This window comes from Mus musculus, chromosome 14 (assembly GCF_000001635.26).
Source record: "Mus musculus strain C57BL/6J chromosome 14, GRCm38.p6 C57BL/6J".
Classification (NCBI taxonomy): domain Eukaryota; kingdom Metazoa; phylum Chordata; class Mammalia; order Rodentia; family Muridae; genus Mus; species Mus musculus.
The window spans coordinates 56,175,889-56,198,388 of record NC_000080.6 but is presented as its reverse complement, the minus strand read 5'-3'; the positions used below and the strand labels follow the sequence as shown (position 1 = coordinate 56,198,388).

At 44.7% G+C, this 22,500-nt stretch overlaps 2 pseudogenes; one reads left to right on the top strand and one right to left on the bottom strand.

Annotated features, from left to right (window-relative positions):
* Positions 1-11,464: 11,464 nt before the first annotated feature.
* Gm8961 lies at positions 11,465-20,506 on the top strand (annotated as a pseudogene).
* Positions 15,885-16,562, bottom strand: Gm8963 (predicted gene 8963; annotated as a pseudogene).
* Positions 20,507-22,500: the final 1,994 nt, after the last annotated feature.

Below are 22,500 nucleotides of genomic sequence, written 5' to 3'. Positions count from 1 at the left end.
CTGATTTGTGACCTATTATGTGGTCAATTTTGGAGAAGGTACCATGAGGTGCTGAGAAGAAGGTATATCCTTTTGTTTTAGGGTAAAATGTTCTGTAGATATCTGTCAGATCCATTTGTTTCATCACTTCTGTTAGTTTCAGTGTGTCCCTGTTTAGTTTCTGTTTCCATGATCTGTCCATTGGTGAAAGTGGTGTGTTGAAGTCTCCCACTATTATTGTGTGAGGCGCAATGTGTGCTTTGAGCTTTACTAAAGTTTCTTTAGTGAATGTGGCTGCTCTTGTATTTGGAGCATAGATATTCAGAATTGAGAGTTCCTCTTGGAGGATTTTACCTTTGATGAGAATGAAGTGTCCCTCCTTGTCTTTTTTGATGACTTTGGGTTGGAAGTCAATCTTATCAGATATTAGGATGGCTACTCCTGCTTGTTTCTTCATACCATTTGCTTGGAAAATTGTTTTCCAGCCTTTCATTCTGAGGTAGTGTCTATCTTTTTCTCTGAGATGAGTTTCCTGTAAGCAGCAAAATGTTGGGTCTTGTTTGTGTAGCCAGTTTGTTAGTCTATGTCTTTTTATTGGCGAGTTGAGACCATTGATGTTAAGAGATATTAAGGAAAAGTAATTGTTGCTTCCTGTTATTTTAGTTGTTAAAGGTGGCATTCTGTTCTTGTGGCTGTCTTCTTTTAGGTTTGTTGAGGGATTACCTTCTTCTTTTTTCTAGGGCGTTGTTCCCGTTCTTGTATTGGTTTTTTTCTGTTATTATCCTTTGAAGGGCTGGATTCGTGGAGAGATAATGCGTGAATTTGGTTTTGTCGTGGAATACTTTGGTTTCTCCCTCTATGATAATTGAGAGTTTGGCTGGGTATAGTAGCCTGGGCTGCAGTTTGTGTTCTCTTAGTGTCTGTATAACATCTGTCCAGGCTCTTCTGGCTTTCATAGTCTCTGGTGAAAAATCTGGTGTAATTCTGATAGGCTTGCCTTTATATGTTACTTGACCTTTTTCCCTTACTGCTTTTAGTATTCTATCTTTATTTAGTGCATTTGATGTTCTGATTATTATGTGTCGGGAGGAATTTCTTTTCTGGTCCAGTCTATTTGGAGTTCTGTAGGCTTCTTGTATGTTCATATGCATCTCATTCTTTAGATTTGGGAAGTTTTCTTCAATAATTTTGTTGAAGATGTTTGCTGGACCTTTGAGTTGAAAATCTTCATTCTCATCCACTCCTATTATCCGTACGTTTGGTCTTCTTATTGTGTCCTGGATTTCCTGGATATTTTGAGTTAGGATCTTTTTGCATTTTCCATTTTCTTTGATTGTTGTGCCGATGTTCTCTATGGAATCTTCTGCACCTGAGATTCTCTCTTCCATCTCTTGTATTCTGTTGCTGATGCTCAAATCTATGGTTCCAGATTTCTTTCCTAGGGTTTCTATCTCTAGTGTTGCCTCGCTTTGAGTTTTCTTTATTGTGTCTACTTCCCTTTTTAGGTCTAGTATGGTTTTGTTCATTTCCATCACCTGTTTGTATGTTTTTTCCTCTTTTTCTGTAAGGACTTCTACCTGTTTGATTGTGTTTTCCTGTTTTTCTTTAAGGACTTGTAACTCTTTAGCAGTGTTCTCCTGTATTTCTTTAAGTGATTTATTAAAGTCCTTCTTGATGTCCTCTACCATCATCATGAGATATGCTTTTAAATCTAGGTCTAGGTTCTCAGGTGTGTTGGGGTTCCCTGGACTGGGCGAAGTGGGTGTGCTGGGTTCTGGTGATGGTGAGTGGTCTTGGTTCCTGTTAGTAAGATTCCTCCGTTTACCTTTCGCCATCTGGTAATCTCTGGAGTTAGTAGTTATAGTTGACTCTGTTTAGAGATTGTTCTTCTGGTGATTCTGTTACCGTCTCTCAGCAGACCTGGGAGACAGATTCTCTCCTCTGAGTTTCAGTGCTCAGAGCACTCTCTGCTGGGAAGCTCTCTTACAGGGAAGGTGCGCAGATATCTTGTATTTGGACCTCCTCCTGGCCGAAGAAGAAGGCCCAAAACAGGACCTTTCTCAGACACTGTGTTGCTTTGGCAGTTCCCAGGTGGTACAGACTCTCACCTAAGCAGACTAAATTCCTAAGTTCCTTGGAGTCCCGGGGCCAAGATGGCGACCGCTGCTGCTGTGGCTTAGGCCGCCTCCCCAGCCGGGCGGGCACCTGTCCTCCGGTCCGGACGGTGGCTGGCTGTCCCCGGCCCACAAAGGGTGCTGCCTCAGCGCCTCTGTGCTTCTGCCTGTTCCAGAAGCTGTCAGGTTCTCTGGCGCACCCTCTCACCTGTTCAGACTAATTTCCTAAGTTCGGCGGGTCCCGGACCAAGATGGCGACCGCTGCTGCTGTGGCTTAGGCCGCCTCCCCAGCTGGGTGGGCACCTGTCCTCCGGTCCGGAAGGTGGCCGGCTGTCCCCGGCCCACACAGGGTGCTGCCTCAGCGCCTCTGTGCTTCTGCCTGTTCCAGAAGCTGTCAGGTTCTCTGGCGCACCCTCTCACCTGTTCAGACTAATTTCCTAAGTTCGGCGGGTCTCGGACCAAGATGGCGACCGCTGCTGCTGTGGCTTAGGCCGCCTCCCCAGCTGGGTGGGCACCTGTCCTCCGGTCCGGACGGTGGCTGGCTGTCCCCGGCCCACAAAGGGTGCTGCCTCAGCGCCTCTGTGCTTCCGCCTGTTGCAGAAGCTGTCAGGTTCTCTGGCGCACCCTCTCACCTGTTCAGACTAATTTCCTAAGTTCGGCGGGTCCCGGACCAAGATGGCGACCGCTGCTGCTGTGGCTTAGGTCGCCTCCCCAGCCGGGCGGGCACCTGTCCTCCGGTCCAGAAGGTGGCCGGCTGTCCCCGGCCCACACAGGGTGCTGCCTCAGCCCCTCTGTGCTTCTGCCTGTTCCAGAGGCTGTCAGGTTCTCTGGCGCACCCTCTCACCTATTCAGACTAATTTCCTAAGTTCGGCGGGTCCCGGACCAAGATCAGAAATTGGATTCTTATCTTTCGTCTTGTACAAAATCCACTTCAAAACGGACTAAAGGGCTTAGGTTGAAACTAGAAACACAACTTTCAGAAAATGCAGGGGGCAAGCTTCAAAATATTGGGAAAAGAAAGAGTTTTGAGGACAGAACACCAAAGGCAGAGGAACAACGGAGATGTCCCTCAAATGAAGAATAGATAAAGAAAATGTGATCTTGGTCCGGGACCCGCCGAACTTAGGAAATTAGTCTGAACAGGTGAGAGGGTGCGCCAGAGAACCTGACAGCTTCTGGAACAGGCAGAAGCACAGAGGCGCTGAGGCAGCACCCTGTGTGGGCCGGGGACAGCCGGCCACCTTCCGGACCGGAGGACAGGTGCCCGTCCGGCTGGGGAGGCGACCTAAGCCACAGCAGCAGCGGTCGCCATCTTGGTCCGGGACCCGCCGAACTTAGGAAATTAGTCTGAACAGGTGAGAGGGTGCGCCAGAGAACCTGACAGCTTCTGGAACAGGCGGAAGCACAGAGGCGCTGAGGCAGCACCCTGTGTGGGCCTGGGACAGCCGGCCACCTTCCGGACCAGAGGACAGGTGCCCACCCGGCTGGGGAGGCGGCCTAAGCCACAGCAGCAGCGGTCGCCATCTTGGTCCGGGACCCGCCGAACTTAGGAAATTAGTCTGAACAGGTGAGAGGGTGCGCCAGAGAACCTGACAGCTTCTGGAACAGGCAGAAGCACAGAGGCGCTGAGGCAGCACCCTGTGTGGGCCGGGGACAGCCAGCCACCGTCCGGACCGGAGGACAGGTGCCCGTCCGGCTGGGGAGGCGGCCTAAGCCACAGCAGCAGCGGTCGCCATCTTGGTCCGAGACCCGCCGAACTTAGGAAATTAGTCTGAACAGGTGAGAGGGTGCGCCAGAGAACCTGACAGCTTCTGGAACAGGCAGAAGCACAGAGGCGCTGAGGCAGCACCCTGTGTGGGCCGGGGACAGCCGGCCACCTTCCGGACCGGAGGACAGGTGCCCACCCGGCTGGGGAGGCGGCCTAAGCCACAGCAGCAGCGGTCGCCATCTTGGTCCCGGGACTCCAAGGAACTTAGGAATTTAGTCTGCTTAGGTGAGAGTCTGTACCACCTGGGAACTGCCAAAGCAACACAGTGTCTGAGAAAGGTCCTGTTTTGGGCCTTCTTCTTCGGCCAGGAGGAGGTCCAAATACAAGATATCTGCGCACCTTCCCTGTAAGAGAGCTTGCCAGCAGAGAGTGCTCTGAGCACTGAAACTCAGAGGAGAGAATCTGTCTCCCAGGTCTGCTGATAGACAGTAACAGAATCACCAGAAGAACAATCTCTAAACAGAGTCAACTATAACTACTAACTCCAGAGATTACCAGATGGCGAAAGGTAAACGGAGGAATCTTACTAACAGGAACCAAGACCACTCACCATCACCAGAACCCAGCACACCCACTTCGCCCAGTCCAGGGAACCCCAACACACCTGAGAACCTAGACCTAGATTTAAAAGCATATCTCATGATGATGGTAGAGGACATCAAGAAGGACTTTAATAAATCACTTAAAGAAATACAGGAGAACACTGCTAAAGAGTTACAAGTCCTTAAAGAAAAACAGGAAAACACAATCAAACAGGTAGAAGTCCTTACAGAAAAAGAGGAAAAAACATACAAACAGGTGATGGAAATGAACAAAACCATACTAGACCTAAAAAGGGAAGTAGACACAATAAAGAAAACTCAAAGCGAGGCAACACTAGAGATAGAAACCCTAGGAAAGAAATCTGGAACCATAGATTTGAGCATCAGCAACAGAATACAAGAGATGGAAGAGAGAATCTCAGGTGCAGAAGATTCCATAGAGAACATCGGCACAACAATCAAAGAAAATGGAAAATGCAAAAAGATCCTAACTCAAAATATCCAGGAAATCCAGGACACAATAAGAAGACCAAACGTACGGATAATAGGAGTGGATGAGAATGAAGATTTTCAACTCAAAGGTCCAGCAAACATCTTCAACAAAATTATTGAAGAAAACTTCCCAAATCTAAAGAATGAGATGCATATGAACATACAAGAAGCCTACAGAACTCCAAATAGACTGGACCAGAAAAGAAATTCCTCCCGACACATAATAATCAGAACATCAAATGCACTAAATAAAGATAGAATACTAAAAGCAGTAAGGGAAAAAGGTCAAGTAACATATAAAGGCAAGCCTATCAGAATTACACCAGATTTTTCACCAGAGACTATGAAAGCCAGAAGAGCCTGGACAGATGTTATACAGACACTAAGAGAACACAAACTGCAGCCCAGGCTACTATACCCAGCCAAACTCTCAATTATCATAGAGGGAGAAACCAAAGTATTCCACGACAAAACCAAATTCACGCATTATCTCTCCACGAATCCAGCCCTTCAAAGGATAATAACAGAAAAAAACCAATACAAGAACGGGAACAACGCCCTAGAAAAAACAAGAAGGTAATCCCTCAACAAACATAAAAGAAGACAGCCACAAGAACAGAATGCCACCTTTAACAACTAAAATAACAGGAAGCAACAATTACTTTTCCTTAATATCTCTTAACATCAATGGTCTCAACTCGCCAATAAAAAGACATAGACTAACAAACTGGCTACACAAACAAGACCCAACATTTTGCTGCTTACAGGAAACTCATCTCAGAGAAAAAGATAGACACTACCTCAGAATGAAAGGCTGGAAAACAATTTTCCAAGCAAATGGTATGAAGAAACAAGCAGGAGTAGCCATCCTAATATCTGATAAGATTGACTTCCAACCCAAAGTCATCAAAAAAGACAAGGAGGGACACTTCATTCTCATCAAAGGTAAAATCCTCCAAGAGGAACTCTCAATTCTGAATATCTATGCTCCAAATACAAGAGCAGCCACATTCACTAAAGAAACTTTAGTAAAGCTCAAAGCACACATTGCGCCTCACACAATAATAGTGGGAGACTTCAACACACCACTTTCACCAATGGACAGATCATGGAAACAGAAACTAAACAGGGACACACTGAAACTAACAGAAGTGATGAAACAAATGGATCTGACAGATATCTACAGAACATTTTATCCTAAAACAAAAGGATATACCTTCTTCTCAGCACCTCATGGTACCTTCTCCAAAATTGACCACATAATAGGTCACAAATCAGGCCTCAACAGATTCAAAAATATTGAAATTGTCCCATGTATCCTATCAGATCACCATGCACTAAGGCTGATCTTCAATAACAAAATAAATAACAGAAAGCCAACATTCACATGGAAACTGAACAACACTCTTCTCAATGATACCTTGGTCAAGGAAGGAATAAAGAAAGAAATTAAAGACTTTTTAGAGTTTAATGAAAATGAAGCCACAACGTACCCAAACCTTTGGGACACAATGAAAGCATTTCTAAGAGGGAAACTCATAGCTATGAGTGCCTTCAAGAAAAAACGGGAGAGAGCACATACTAGCAGCTTGACAACACATCTAAAAGCTCTAGAAAAAAAGGAAGCAAATTCACCCAAGAGGAGTAGACGGCAGGAAATAATCAAACTCAGGGGTGAAATCAACCAAGTGGAAACAAGAAGAACTATTCAAAGAATTAACCAAACGAGGAGTTGGTTCTTTGAGAAAATCAACAAGATAGATAAACCCTTAGCTAGACTCACTAAAGGGCACAGGGACAAAATCCTAATTAACAAAATCAGAAATGAAAAGGGAGACATAACAACAGATCCTGAAGAAATCCAAAACACCATCAGATCCTTCTACAAAAGGCTATACTCAACAAAACTGGAAAACCTGGACGAAATGGACAAATTTCTGGACAGATACCAGGTACCAAAGTTGAATCAGGATCAAGTTGACCTTCTAAACAGTCCCATATCCCCTAAAGAAATAGAAGCAGTTATTAATAGTCTCCCAGCCAAAAAAAGCCCAGGACCAGACGGGTTTAGTGCAGAGTTCTATCAGACCTTCAAAGAAGATCTAATTCCAGTTCTGCACAAACTTTTTCACAAGATAGAAGTAGAAGGTATTCTACCCAACTCATTTTATGAAGCCACTATTACTCTGATACCTAAACCACAGAAAGATCCAACAAAGATAGAGAACTTCAGACCAATTTCTCTTATGAACATCGATGCAAAAATTCTTAATAAAATTCTCGCTAACCGAATCCAAGAACACATTAAAGCAATCATCCATCCTGACCAAGTAGGTTTTATTCCAGGGATGCAGGGATGGTTTAATATACGAAAATCCATCAATGTAATCCATTATATAAACAAACTCAAAGACAAAAACCACATGATCATCTCGTTAGATGCAGAAAAAGCATTTGACAAGATCCAACACCCATTCATGATAAAAGTTCTGGAAAGATCAGGAATTCAAGGCCAATACCTAAACATGATAAAAGCAATCTACAGCAAACCAGTAGCCAACATCAAAGTAAATGGAGAGAAGCTGGAAGCAATCCCACTAAAATCAGGGACTAGACAAGGCTGCCCACTTTCTCCCTACCTTTTCAACATAGTACTTGAAGTATTAGCCAGAGCAATTCGACAACAAAAGGAGATCAAGGGGATACAAATTGGAAAAGAGGAAGTCAAAATATCACTTTTTGCAGATGATATGATAGTATATATAAGTGACCCTAAAAATTCCAACAGAGAACTCCTAAACCTGATAAACAGCTTCGGTAAAGTAGCTGGATATAAAATTAACTCAAACAAGTCAATGGCCTTTCTCTACACAAAGAATAAACAAGCTGAGAAAGAAATTAGGGAAACAACACCCTTCTCAATAGCCACAAATAATATAAAATATCTCGGCGTGACTCTAACGAAGGAAGTGAAAGATCTGTATGATAAAAACTTCAAGTCCCTGAAGAAAGAAATTAAAGAAGATCTCAGAAGATGGAAAGATCTCCCATGCTCATGGATTGGCAGGACCAACATTGTAAAAATGGCTATCTTGCCAAAAGCAATCTACAGATTCAATGCAATCCCCATTAAAATTCCAACTCAATTCTTCAACGAATTAGAAGGAGCAATTTGCAAATTCATCTGGAATAACAAAAAACCGAGGATAGCAAAAACTCTTCTCAAGGATAAAAGAACCTCTGGTGGAATCACCATGCCTGACCTAAAGCTTTACTACAGAGCAATTGTGATAAAAACTGCATGGTACTGGTATAGAGACAGACAAGTGGACCAATGGAATAGAATTGAAGACCCAGAAATGAACCCACACACCTATGGTCACTTGATCTTCGACAAGGGAGCCAAAACCATCCAGTGGAAGAAAGACAGCATTTTCAACAATTGGTGCTGGCACAACTGGTTGTTATCATGTAGAAGAATGCGAATCGATCCATACTTATCTCCTTGTACTAAGGTCAAATCTAAGTGGATCAAGGAACTTCACATAAAACCAGAGACACTGAAACTTATAGAGGAGAAAGTGGGGAAAAGCCTTGAAGATATGGGCACAGGGGAAAAATTCCTGAACAGAACAGCAATGGCTTGTGCTGTAAGATCGAGAATCGACAAATGGGACCTAATGAAACTCCAAAGTTTCTGCAAGGCAAAAGACACTGTCTATAAGACAAAAAGACCACCAACAGACTGGGAAAGGATCTTTACCTATCCTAAATCAGATAGGGGACTAATATCCAACATATATAAAGAACTCAAGAAGGTGGACCTCAGAAAATCAAATAACCCCCTTAAAAAATGGGGCTCAGAACTGAACAAAGAATTCTCACCTGAGGAATACCGAATGGCAGAGAAGCACCTGAAAAAATGTTCAACATCCTTAATCATCAGGGAAATGCAAATCAAAACAACCCTGAGATTCCACCTCACACCAGTGAGAATGGCTAAGATCAAAAATTCAGGTGACAGCAGATGCTGGCGAGGATGTGGAGAAAGAGGAACACTCCTCCATTGTTGGTGGGATTGCAGGCTTGTACAACCACTCTGGAAATCAGTCTGGCGGTTCCTCAGAAAATTGGACATAGTACTACCGGAGGATCCAGCAATACCTCTCCTGGGCATATATCCAGAAGAAGCCCCAACTGGTAAGAAGGACACATGCTCCACTATGTTCATAGCAGCCTTATTTATAATAGCCAGAAACTGGAAAGAACCCAGATGCCCCTCAACAGAGGAATGGATACAGAAAATGTGGTACATCTACACAATGGAGTACTACTCAGCTATTAAAAAGAATGAATTTATGAAATTCCTAGCCAAATGGATGGACCTGGAGAGCATCATCCTGAGTGAGGTAACACAATCACAAAGGAACTCACACAATATGTACTCACTGATAAGTGGATACTAGCCCAAAACCTAGGATACCCACGATATAAGATACAATTTCCTAAACACATGAAACTCAAGAAAAATGAAGACTGAAGTGTGGACACTATGCCCCTCCTTAGAAGTGGGAACAAAACACCCATGGAAGGAGTTACAGAAACAAAGTATGGAGCTGAGATGAAAGGATGGACCATGTAGAGACTGCCATATCCAGGGATCCACCGCATAATCAGCTTCCAAATGCTGACACCATTGCATACACTAGCAAGATTTTACTGAAAGGACCCAGATGTAGCTGTCTCTTGTGAGACTATGCCGGGGCCTAGCAAACACAGAAGTGGATGCTCACAGCCAGCTAATGGATGGATCACAGGGCTCCCAATGGAGGAGCTAGAGAAAGTACCCAAGGAGCTAAAGGGATCTTCAACCCTATAGGTGGAACAACATTATGAACTAACCAGTACCCCTGAGCTCTTGACTCTAGCTGCATATGTATCAAAAGATGGCCTAGTCGGCCATCACTGGAAAGAGAGGCCCATTGGACAAGCAGACTTTGTGTGCCCCGGTACAGGGGAACGCCAGGGCCAAAGGGGGGGAGTGGGTGGGTAGGGGAGTGGGGGTGGGTGGGTAAGGGGGACTTTTGGTATAGCATTGGAAATGTAAATGAGCTAAATACCTAATAAAAAAAAAAAGGAAAAAAAAATTAAAAATTAAAAAAAAAAAAAGAAAAAAAAGGGAAAAAAAAAGGGAAAAAAAAAGGAAAAAAAAAAAAAAAAAAAAAAAAAAAAAAAGAATCCAATTTCTTCCCTCTGATGGATATCCAGTTTCACCAGCACTATTTGTTGAACTTTTATAAACAATTTCCCCTCCTTGTCAGCCATTCAGTGGCCTTTGCTTTGCCTCTTCATGCCCATAACCTCTGTTCTACTCCGTGGGTCTTCCTGTCTGTTTTTGCACCAGTACCAGGCTGCCTCATCACTATGGCTTTGTGGTATAACTTACGGTGAGGTATTGCCACATTTTCAGCAGTGTTCTTATTCCTTAGGACTGCTTTGATATTGGTGGTCTTTTGTGGCTCCATATGAATTCTTTGGTTCTTCTTCTTAGCCTATGAAATATGGCATGGGAATTTTATATGCATTGATGAATTCTGTGTGTTAAATTTGCAGTATTGATTATTTTTTTAGTGTTGGTTCTGCCTATGCTGGATATAATACTCCACCTTGTATCATCTCCTGTGATTTCCCTTTGAAGTATCTTGAAACTTCACAGAGAAGTAAACCACACGTTCTGCCTCACATGTTAAATATATTCGATAACATAGCACATATAAACAAACACGCATGTGAATTCAGTATAATGTATTCATTACAATAATGGATAATAATGTGAAGAAAGATAACAAGAAAGGTTAAAAATAAGGGCCTGTGGAAGCATGTATTTGCATTTCTTTTTTTTAACTTTTTAATTAATTCTTTGTGGCTATCACATCACGCACCTCAGTCGCCATCATCTCTCTGTCCCTTTTTATCTGTCCTCCATCCTTGCAACCCTCCCCCCAAAAGAAAAGAAAATAGAATGGAATAAAGAAATCTTGTCATGGAAGCTGTAGTGTGTCATACAGTTTACCCTTTTGTCCACACATCTTTACTTGCGAATGTTCATTGCCATGAGTCATTGGTTTGTTTTGAGGCCTCTGGCTTCTGCTGCACTATCTATACTGGAGCTTCAGGAGAACTCTCAGATATTGTGTTGTTGTCCTGAGTCATGGAGATCCTGTGGCTATGGTTCTGCAGGACCCGCCCCCTCCCATGCTCCAGCGGTTCATAGATGGGTAGATGTTGGGGTGGGGCAGCTCAAAGCCCTGGATCTAGTTCTGGAAGGTAGTGGAGTTGGTCAGCTTGCCAGCAGTCCTGTACCAACACCACCAGGGTGCGCTCTCCTGCACTGCCCCTGCTGGCTCACCCAGTGCTGCAGCTGTCCAGCGTCGGGTCAGCTCTCCTGCTCTCCTGTATCCCAGCTGGCTCACTTGCACCTTCACCATCTGAACCAGCTCTACTGTGCTGCCCCGACCAGGTGTAGGGCCTGCTCTCCCCAGTGTGACAGCAAGGGAGGGGCTGTGCCAGACACCCAGGTCTCAGGCTCTCATGCTGGCTCACCTGCTTGCCTCAGGTAATGAGGACTGATGGGAGGACATCTTGGCCAAACCAACCATTAGCTAACCAGGGGGAGGGACAACTCTTTGGCACTCACACCCTCAGCTAGCTTACCTGCATTTTACCACTCAGGTCAGCTCTTCTGTGCTGCCCACGTGCTGTGCAGGGCCCCCATTCTCGAGTGCTGCTGCAGGTGACGGGCAGGGCAGGCTCTCCTGCTCTCATAACCCCAGCGGGGCAAGCTTCCCATCTGCCACAGGTGGCGAGGGCAAAAGGGAAAGGAGGGATTTCTCCCTCACCCAAAGCAATCTGTGCCTGGGGGCATCCCATTCACCCTCATGCCCTCCTTGTCCACTTGCCTGTTCTACCAGTACCAGGATGAATCAGCTCAACTGTGTTACTCAGTACCTCAGGCGGCAATCCAGACCAGGGACATCTGCATGGCCTTTGGTGCTAACAATGGCCTGAGACATCAACAGAGACGCCAGCTGCCAAAGAACCATGAACCCAGACATGGGCTCTAGCAGTAGTCTGGACCTAGATATCCTTATGGCCTCGGATGGGAGAGGAGGCCACTCAGTTCAGCTCCCTGTCCCCGTCCCTGTGACACCCCAGCAGCACGACTCTCAGATATTCACATGCTCTCCAGTGGTAGCCCAGACCACGGACATCTGCTTTGCCTTTGATGATAATTCAGGCCACACACATGGATATCGACTCTAGCTGCAACAGGACCTTAGAACCAGACATGACTGCTGGCTTCCGTCTGTGCCAGAACCTCATTGTGGCCTCCTCATATGTGCTTGTTCCTCACTGCTGTCAAGTCTCCAGTTCCTCTGTTACCCATACAAACCCTTCAGCTTCATTTTCTCTCCATCTCTCAACTTACTATCTCATCTTTACCATCTCTCCATCACACAGTAGCCCATTGTAGTGACACCTGAGGCAGGTGAATGGGTGACTTTCTTCTGGCCTGGGACAAGGCCACTGGTTCACTGTTATTTGTGTCCTAATTGTGTCATAGATATTTTTGTCTTGGTGGTAGATAAACACATAAAATATACTTTGTACTGAAAGCGTGGAATTTGGTGTGAAGCTTCACAGCTTAAATTCTGAGTGCTCGTTCTAACTGTAAAGAAGTTCATTGAACAGTACAGACTGGGGAGCTGGCTGATTTTGGTCTTTTTAGTTTTATGTATGAAATTTTCTTTAAAACAGGGTTTATTGCAAAACACATGAAACTCAAGAAGGAAGACCAAAGTGTGGATACTTTGGTCCTTCTTAGAAGGGGGATCAAAATACCCATGGAAGGAGTTACAGAGACAAAGTGTGAAGCAGAGACTGAAGGAATTACCATCCAGAGACTGCCCCATCTGGGGATCTATCCCATAGACAACCACCAAAACCAGACACTATTGTGGATGCCAACAAGAGCTTGTTGACAGGAGCCTGATATAGCTGTCTCCTGAGAGGCTCTGCCAGTGCCTGACAAATACAGAAGTGGATGCTCACAGCCATCCATTGGACTGAGCACAGGGTCCCCAGTGAAGGAGCTAGAAAAAGGACCCAAGGAGCTGAAGGGGTTTGCAGACCCATAGGAGGAACAACAATATGAACAAACCAGTATCTCTAGAGCTCCCTGGGACTAAACCACCAACCAAAGAGCACACATGGTGGGACTCATGGCTCCAGCTGCATATGTGGCAGAGGATGGCCTTGTTGGGCATCAATGGAAGAAAAGGCCCTTGGTCCTGTGAAGGTTCTATGTCCCAGTATAGGAGACTGCCAGAGCCAGGAAATGGGAGTGGGTGGGTTGGTGAGCAGGGGGAGGGAGAAGGGATAGGGGGCTTTCAGAGGGGAAACTGGGAAAGGGGATGGCATTTGAAATGTAAGTTAAAAAATATCTATAAAAAAGAAAAAGAAAGAAAAGTAGGAATAGTTCTATCTCAAAACTCAGCTATACCACTTCTGGACATAAACCCAAAAGATGCTTCACCATACCACAAAGACTCTTGCTCAACTATGTTTGTGGAAGCTTTATTGATAATAACCAGAAACAGGAAACATCCTAGATGTCCCTCAATTGAAGAATGGATACAGAAAATATGGTATATTTACACAGTGGATTATCATTTATCTATTAAAAACAACCACATCATGAAATTTGCAGGGAAATGGATAGAACTAGAAAATATCCCGAGTGAGTTAACTCACTCAGACCCAGAAAAACAAACATTGTACGTATTCACTTAGAAGTGGATATTAGCCATAAAGTACAGAATAACCATGCTATATTGCATAGACCCAAAGAAGGTAAGTAATGAGGATCAAAGTGAAATGCTTAAATCTCACTGAGAATGGGAAATAGAATAGACATTGGGGGTGGAGGGAGGGAGGGAACAAGGTGGAAGAAGGGGTGGGGAATGGAGCAGGGGGCATCAAGTTGAGGGAGGACAGAGGGAACAAGAACTGGAATTGGTGTGGAGCATCTCTTGGACAAGCTAGAAACCTAGGACAATGGAAACCCCCCAAATCTAACAATAGGGGATACAGAACCTGAAATGACTACCTCCTGTAACTAGGCAAGACTTCCAATGAAGTCATGTAGACACTAACCGAGCCACAAAACCCTTGACCCAAAATTCTTGCCTAAGATGTGCAGGAGTGAGGAAGGAGACGAAATTGAGGAAATGGCCATCCAATGACTGGTCCAACTTGAGACAAATGCCATGAGAAAGGGACCATCCCTGACACTATTAATGATACTCTGCTGTACTTGTAGACAGGAACCTAGCATAACTGTCATCTGAGAGGCTTTACCCAGCAACTGATGGAAACAGATGCAGAGACTCAATAGCCAAATATTAGGCCAAGCTTAGGGAATCCTGTGGAAGAGGGAGAGGACGGATTGGAGGAGCCATAGATGTCAAAGACACCACAAGAAAACCTTCAGAATCAACTAACCTGGACTCATAGGAGCTGAGACTGAACCACTAACCAAAGAGCAGGCATGGGATGAACCTAGACCCCCTACACATACAGAACAAGTGTACAACTTGGCCTTCATGTGGATCCCCTAACAAGCAAAGCAGGGCCTGAATCTGACTCTGTTGTCTGCCTTGGCATCCCTTTCCCCTACCGGGTTGCCTTGTCTAACCTCAATAGGAGAAGATGAGCCATGTCCAACTGCAGCTTGTTATCCCAAGGCGGGTTGATATCAATTGGAGACCTCCATTTTTCTGAGGAGAAAGGGACAAGGGGATGTGGGGAACTGAGAGGGAGACTGAGAGGAGAGGAAGGGGAGGAAGCTGCCATAGGGATGTAAAGTAAATAATTTAATTAATTAAGAAAAAGAAATAAAAGAAAACGCAATGTTGAATATCCACCCAGATTCACGTTGTCCTCCTTTACCTCTATGATAAAAGTATAACAAAATAAATTTTACTACTTATATGTGTTCAGTTTGCTTATTAGATATCACAGACACAGGGAGCCTGCTTCCTGGTTTTAAAAGATTCTCTCTAACTTGAAGTGTCAGAGGGACCCTGGGGGCCCCACCTGCTCAGAGGAGAAGGCGAGGAGAGATGGGGAAAAGGTTGTGTGTGTGTGTGTGTGTGTGTGTGTGTGTGTGTGTAGGGGGTGACAGGGAGGGGACCGTGAGCAGAATGTAAAGTGAATAAGTTAAAAAAATAAATTAAAAAAATTCTCCGTGTGTGCATATACCATGACATTTCTACACAATCACTTTCATAGGAAATTATCAATGTTCATTATAGCTTATGCAAGTAATATGGAGCACCAAACAATTATCTCTTCATTGTGTCCCAGAAAAGCCAAAAAGGTTGTATATCCATGGACTAGATGATGAAGACTAAAGACTTTGGTTTAACTTAAGACCTTAGTTTACAACTAAGACAAGATAGCTTCCTTTGGTCCCAAAATATGACAGGAGAAGATTCAAAAGTATCTGAAATCCATGAAGCAGTGATGGGAAATCAGGACCAGGGTAGCTCTGAGGTTTTCAGGATGTGTGCGCACATGTACACACACACACACACACACACACACACACACACACACACACACACACACGTTCAGGGCAAGGCTAGCCTGTTTCACCTCCCAGAGTGATCTCACAGAGCTCTCACCATCTAGTGCTCTAAGCCAGGTTCTCCTTTCAAGCAATATCAGCCTTTGCTTCCCCCACCCCCAGTTGTTTATTGGCAGTGAGCTGGAAGAGATAACAAATTTAGCATTCACAAACATCACACACCAGTCACTTGGGGTGGCAAGAGTGATGGGAAAGAGCCTGAAGGCCCCTCTTCCATGGCAAGTGTGTGGGCAGGGGCTTGGAGTGCTGATGGAGCAGCCTTAGATCAGCTCTGGTTAGTAGGCATAGATAGAGATGAAGAGAGATTCACTGGCTGCAGCTTCAGACTGACCACTTGTGGTGTACTTTCCCTGACAAGCGAGGCTGTTGTCCAGGGCACACTTGACGTACTCCTCCTTGATAGCCTTCAGGTTCTCTTTCTTCCTGCCCCAGGCCTTTGGAGCAGAGGCCTGCAGGGCTCAGCCATAGGAGAAAGTCAAGCCATGGCTTTAGCAGGGGGCATTTGTTGATAACATTGTTTATGGACGCCTTTTCCTCACTCTGTCCTCTAGACAAAAAAGTGACCCCAAGTACAGCATGGGGCACTTTGTGACCAAGTGCTGTGACAGTTGCCATGACATTCTCCTCACTGGAAAATCTTGGGGTGCAAGCATGGCCTGGTGTGATCATGTTGGGCTTCAGCAATGTACCTTCCAGATAGAAAAGGTAGTCGGTCACTCAGGGCCTTGGAGACAGCCGCCAGTGACATTTCTGTTACATATGGATAGTGGTTCAAGTTATGGTCTCCATTAGGAAGGATTTCAAGCTCCACAGTGGGTCCAGTGCCATTCTGCTGGCAAATGTTGGCATAAAGGGCCATAACATCAACATTTCCCCAATCTTTAGCCCATATGCCGCTTGGCAAGGTTGGCCACATCTTTCTTACACAGGGCACAGTCATTAGATTACCCATCTAGCATGGTGCCCCTAGCCAATCAGATGGGTAATCTGATTACTTGGTTCCATCTAGCAACCAAGGGTAAGACCTCTAGCCAAGATCAGCCTTTTCAAAGGTTGCATCCCTATCTTTCTCACTCCTGAACGTAACCCATTAATAATCATTTAAGATCTAATAACAGCCCTTGCTTGTCTAGAGAAAACCCTAGGCAAAGTTGTGGAATATACGACTGAAGTCATCAGCCAGGAAGCCAGTGCTGATCTGACCTTACTGACCTTTGAATCTAATCCTGCAGCTCTTGCCACAGAGCTAAATGACAATACCTAGCTAGGAAAGAGGTAAACTATACCTGTCATTTGGGATCTGTTATTACACTTAACTGTGTGTGACAGTGACATTTTGAGATTTCTCTGTGACTTCCTACCAGTTTCAGAAGAGTCAGAGTGAGTTAAGTTTAATTCATCAGACTATTCATATTGTTCCACAGTACGATCAATCATCCCAAAATTAGTGGGATGATATATTGCAATACTGCCCAGGTAAATATACCACAGTTTCAACTCTCACTAAATATTGTATAACTATGCGAGTGAATAGGTAGCATGCTATAATTGTTGTTAGGATAAATAGGTTGTCAGTATAAGGAGGAAAGAAGAAAAAGAATTAAAGAAAGGAAGGAAGAGAAAGGTAGAAAAGAAGAGAGAGAGAAAAGGAAGGAAGATAAAAGGAAAAGAAAAGAAAGGAAGAAAAAAAAAACCAAAGAAGCCAAAAATTGTCTTACCAGGATGTAAAAGGGTGTAAGCATTAGAAAAGGACACCCTTTTGTCTCGGTGCAGTCACCGTGGACTTCCCCCATGAAGGGAGAAGGAGGTCTCCCACCTCCTCAACCACAGCCTCCACATCCTCTACTTTCTTGATCTTCATTCCAGTTTAGCTTACCTCAGGAGGTCAGTATGGTAACAGTGTCATTTTTACCCAAACCAGAAAAATTTCTTAAGAAATGTGTCCTCAATCAGAAGCAGAGGTGCATAGGTTTAAAATGCCTGTGAGGTCCCTAAGCCCACACCTCCTTCCTCCCCTTCCAAGGGCTTTGTCTCCTCTGCTCGCCTTCAACTGAGCAGCCTTCCTGGGAAGATGCCACCAGTCCTGATTCTCCTGACCCTTCTTCTGCCTCTTGGAGCTGGAGCAGGTGAGTGAACACCCCTGTGCCAGTGATGCCGTCCCATGACACCTCTGGTGACTTTCTGCCCAGCGGTAGACAGGAATTGTCCTGGCACTGGACCCAGGATGTTTCTGAACCTCAGGTACCAAACCCAGACTTGGAAATCTGACACTGGCTAGATTCTCAACAAGGTGTGAAAAAGGGAGGTGTTCTCAGAAATTTAGTAGCCACTAGCTTCTCCCAGATTTTTTTTTTCATCACCTGGAGACTGGATCATCCTTAGAAGAGATGTGGCAGACAATACAAATATACAAACATGTACATCATTAGCTTGACTTCATCTGAGGGAAGGGCAGCCTTAAGGACCAGCCTGCAAGGGGTGAGACCCCCAGCTCAAGAATCTTAGCACTGTTAATTAAGTCCACCTCAGCCCTGCAGAAGAAAGAGGCCCAGGCTGACAAGATCCTGCACTGCACGCTCCACCAGCTTTGCAGGCTAGTTTTAGTTCACCTCTTCACTTCTGCAGGTCCCCAGCTACTCCCAGCTAGGACAGCACACTGTTCCAATATGTTCCACCAGCACTGACCCACCAGCAACCCCCGCCCCCCCAGTTAACTACAAGCCACTCTTTCATGCAGCAAAGAGCATTTACTGAGAATACAAAATGTATTGTCGACAGAAGAGCAGAATGTTAGAAATCTTCCCACCCTCGATAAGGCTTGGAGGCAAAAGGTGAGGAAATGACACCAATCGACATTATAGGGGTTAGGGTGCCTCACTATTAAAGAAAGACCAATAGTCATCCACCCAGGAGCCCCTTGGCCCATAACATAACACCTCCACGTATTTGTAAAGCAGGGGCTAGAAGATAAGGGCTACCCACCCCTTCTCAGAGCACCGCTCTGAGACTTAAGAGTCATCAAAGATTATTCTATGTGCAGGGATTTCTCTCTGCAACAGTTTTGGGTGACTGCAGATCCCACCCCTAATTACATCTTCCCTATATCTTCCCTCCTGTCCTCATATGTGACTCTCAGGAACCCCATATCCTTGCCCTTTCTTTCAGAGGAAATCATTGGGGGGCATGAGGCCATGCCCCACTCCTGCCCCTATATGGCCTTTATTACATCTGACAGGAATAGGAGTCGTTGCGGAGGCTTCCTGATTCAATTTAATTTCATGCTGACAGCTGCTCACTGCAACACAAGGTGAGGAGAAGCAGCTAGCCACACTTTCTGAAATTCCCCATCGGAGCTTCTGTCCTCTATTGTGGTTGCTCCCCTGAGGGCTCACTAGAAGGCAGAACTGTGAAAATTGAAGTCTACTAAGTAGAACATTTGAGATCAAGGAGTGAGAGCCAGCGGCACACTTGAGTTGGCCAACTACACTGGCCAAATGAAAGCAGTGGTTGGGGTTAACTGTTCATGTTAAAAGTCAATGCAAACTTTGGAATATTGCCTCCATGCAAGAAGGAGCCCTCTGGAGTCTCATGTCCTTGAGAAGCAGAGAGTGATATGTCTGACAGTGAGGATCTCTGACTGACTTCACAGCTCTCCTCTTTACTCTGCTCTCTCCGCAGCTCAATGAGAGTCACACACAGGAGAGGACCCAGCAGATCATCCCTGTGGAAAAAGCTGTCCCCCACCCATGCTATCATCCTAACAATAGCACGAATGACATCATGCTATTAAAGGTGAGACATGCCACCCTCCCACCCACATAGCTCCACCCATCCCTCAGCCTCCCACACCTACCCTGGTGCCAGTGCTCTGCGTGGTGCAGGCTAGCCCCTCTCTCCTACTCTGATCCTGCTTCTTCCCTCTTCCATCCCGACTTTCAAAATATACCAGACTAATAGGATCCTAGCTTAGCCGGTCCTTCCTATCATTTCCCCATCAGCTGGTAAGAAAGTCAAGGAAGACTAGAGCTATGAGCCTCCTCAGTCTGCCCATGCACTATGACCATGTGAGGTCAGGGGTTCTGTGCCGTGTGGCTGAATGGGGATTAATGTCTCTCAACGCCACTGAAGGATCCCCTGTCCTACAAGAGGCTGGACTGATCATCCAGGAGGACCGTGAATGCAAAAATTATTTCCCTCGCTATTCCAAGACCACAGAGATTTGTGCTGGAGACCCGAAGAAAATATAGGCTATTTTCAAGGTAGGGTTCAAGCATTTAACAGACAAAATGCAGGATGAGAGGGACCTGAGAGAGGCCTGCATGTGAAAATGCCCAAACCCTGAACCCTACCTCAGAGAAGAGACAGCTCCAAAGTGCAGCTTTTAGTTCTTCACATGGGTATAGCAAGAAAGATGGAGAAACATCTGTCTTCCCAAAGCAGTACAAATTACCTTAGAGTATACCCGAGGAAAAGTCTTGGGCTGAGATAGATAGAAAAGGTGGGCCGCCCTGGAGCTCTGGTACTAAAGGAAGTTGGAAAACCTGTCCTGCCCTGATTGAACAGTTAGACTTGCCAGGAAGATGTAGGGAAAGCAGAGCCAGGGGAAACCAGGCTTTATTCTCCTTTCTCCACCCACAGAGTGACTCTGGGGGACCCCTCGTGTGTGACAACAAAGCATATGGAGTTTCTGCCTATGGGAAAAAGAGGAAAATCTCTCCAGCAGTCTTCACTAAGGCTGTGCACTACCTGCCGTGGATAAGCAGGAACATGAAGCTGCTCTAACAGGAGTTAAACCACCCGTGCCTGACCAGCCTGTCCGACCTCAGGCAAGAACCACGTGGAGTGGGCAGCAAAGAATGAAAATTCACAATAAATAACCTCCGGAGTGCATGGAGCTGAAGTTCTTTGCTATTTGAGTCCATGGTTTGCGCCCCCTGCTGGCCCAGGCAGACCTCCCCTGTCACTTCTGGGCTTGGCTTCCTCCTTCTTCCCCACCCACTCCTCTTACTGGAACTTCAGGCCACACAATTCCCACAGGTTTATCACCCATGCACGGTGGGAGGGAGGGTGCTGCTTCTTTGGCATTTGCCAGAGAGTCGAACAGGGCATTGATGAAGAGTGATTTGATTCTGAGAGCTCAGAAGCCTGTGGGTCCTGCCACCCATTCCGTTTCCTGTTTCCTGGAGCTCCCCGTCTCTGCCAGGGCAGGAGACTCTCACCACCTGAATGATCTGCTGTAGCAATGAGCTTTTCTACCTGGGTTCTCTGCTCCCCAGAATAACAACTCTGACCTTTGCATGAATAAATGCTTAAGCCAAAAGTCTTTGCTCCACCTAGGGACTCCCTCCACACTTCTTCCCTTTCAGTCTAATAAAAGGCTTTTTCTCTTACTATAATAAACCATATACAATAACATCATTTATGAAAAACTACATTACATTCACAATGGCCAGTCCATATGTATTTGGAGCTAACATTCTATTATCTATCCTATCTTGGAACGTTCAGAGTTCTGTACATAGATCAATCATAATTTGCATTACCAACTTTAAGCCTCTTCTTAGACTTAAGGACATTTTATTAAATCCTACACAACTTAAGCTTAATTCTGAGACTATAACTATCTAGTGTTCAACCCCATCAGAGACTGGAGAAGGAATAAATATCACCTGAGTAAGGAGGAAGTGTAGTTTCCTCAAATTTCTCTGTGTCATCTTCAGATTATTTTGTGAAGCAAGAAATATGAAGAACTGCTTACCCTGTCTTGGTAAGCAAGGCTCAGCAGCCAACTTCCCTGCATCTCGTCTGTCCCGTTTGGACAGCATACTGTCAGCAGTTGAACCAAGGGCAGTTTCCACTTTTGAAGCAAACTCCACAAGGTGGTTCTTCGATGCTAACTGTCCTCTTTGAAGTAGAAAGGAGGTCCTGTCAGGAGAGGACCTGTGAGAAAGATTATTAAAGATGTTAGTAAAACATCTTTAAATGCCATATTGTTTAGATCTCTGAGGTTTTTGAAGACCGTTTGTCTATATATGGTATATATTAACTTTTGTTTCTAGCTATTAACTATTTGTTCAACCTAGAAAGCATATTTCTGTAATTAACTAAATTATCCAACATGACCATGAGTTTGACTGTCTGACTGCTAACTTACATTTATTAATCATCTTAAACAGTTTTAGTTTCCAAAAGAACTAGAAATTAACATTGAATTTTAAAGAATTATATAGTTACAATACCTTAAAGGGTTGATACATAGTGTGTTGTAACCAAATATAATCTTAATTTTGTATCACTATACGAAGATCTATACCAATGTAGTAAAATATAAGCTCAATTTGTATCAATCAATATACAAATACCTATACAAATATAAGACTTTTGGCTAGTAGTAGCTCTATAGTTTAAAAGTAAATTTAATAATTTACTGTTTATTCCTATTATACCCCCCCTTTTCTTTTCATCCCTTCTCTCTCCTTTTCCACCGAACACTAGACAGGCGAGAAAGGACGATACAGGAAAGAAAAGGAAAGAGAAAAATAGATCCCTGATTCTAATTGCTTATACTTTGTCTCCTCCCTAATCGAGACCATTAAATTTACAAACCAAGCCCCCTTCAACAACAACAACAACCACCACCCACTGAAAGACCAAAACCCATCCACCCGACTCGGGAATGGGGTGTTGCCCTCTTAAAAATTGTTCCTTGCTGATTTACACTGTCATTTTCCTTTTGGGGGATCCCTAAAAAATGAGATATTGATCAATTTTAAGAGAGCTAGCTGTAACATTTGTTGTCCAGTCTCTGCATGCTGTGAAAAATGCGGGTTTACATGAAGTTCTGACTGGAAAAGTCGGAAAGGCTGGAGCAATTGGGGTTGGCAGATTTCTTTG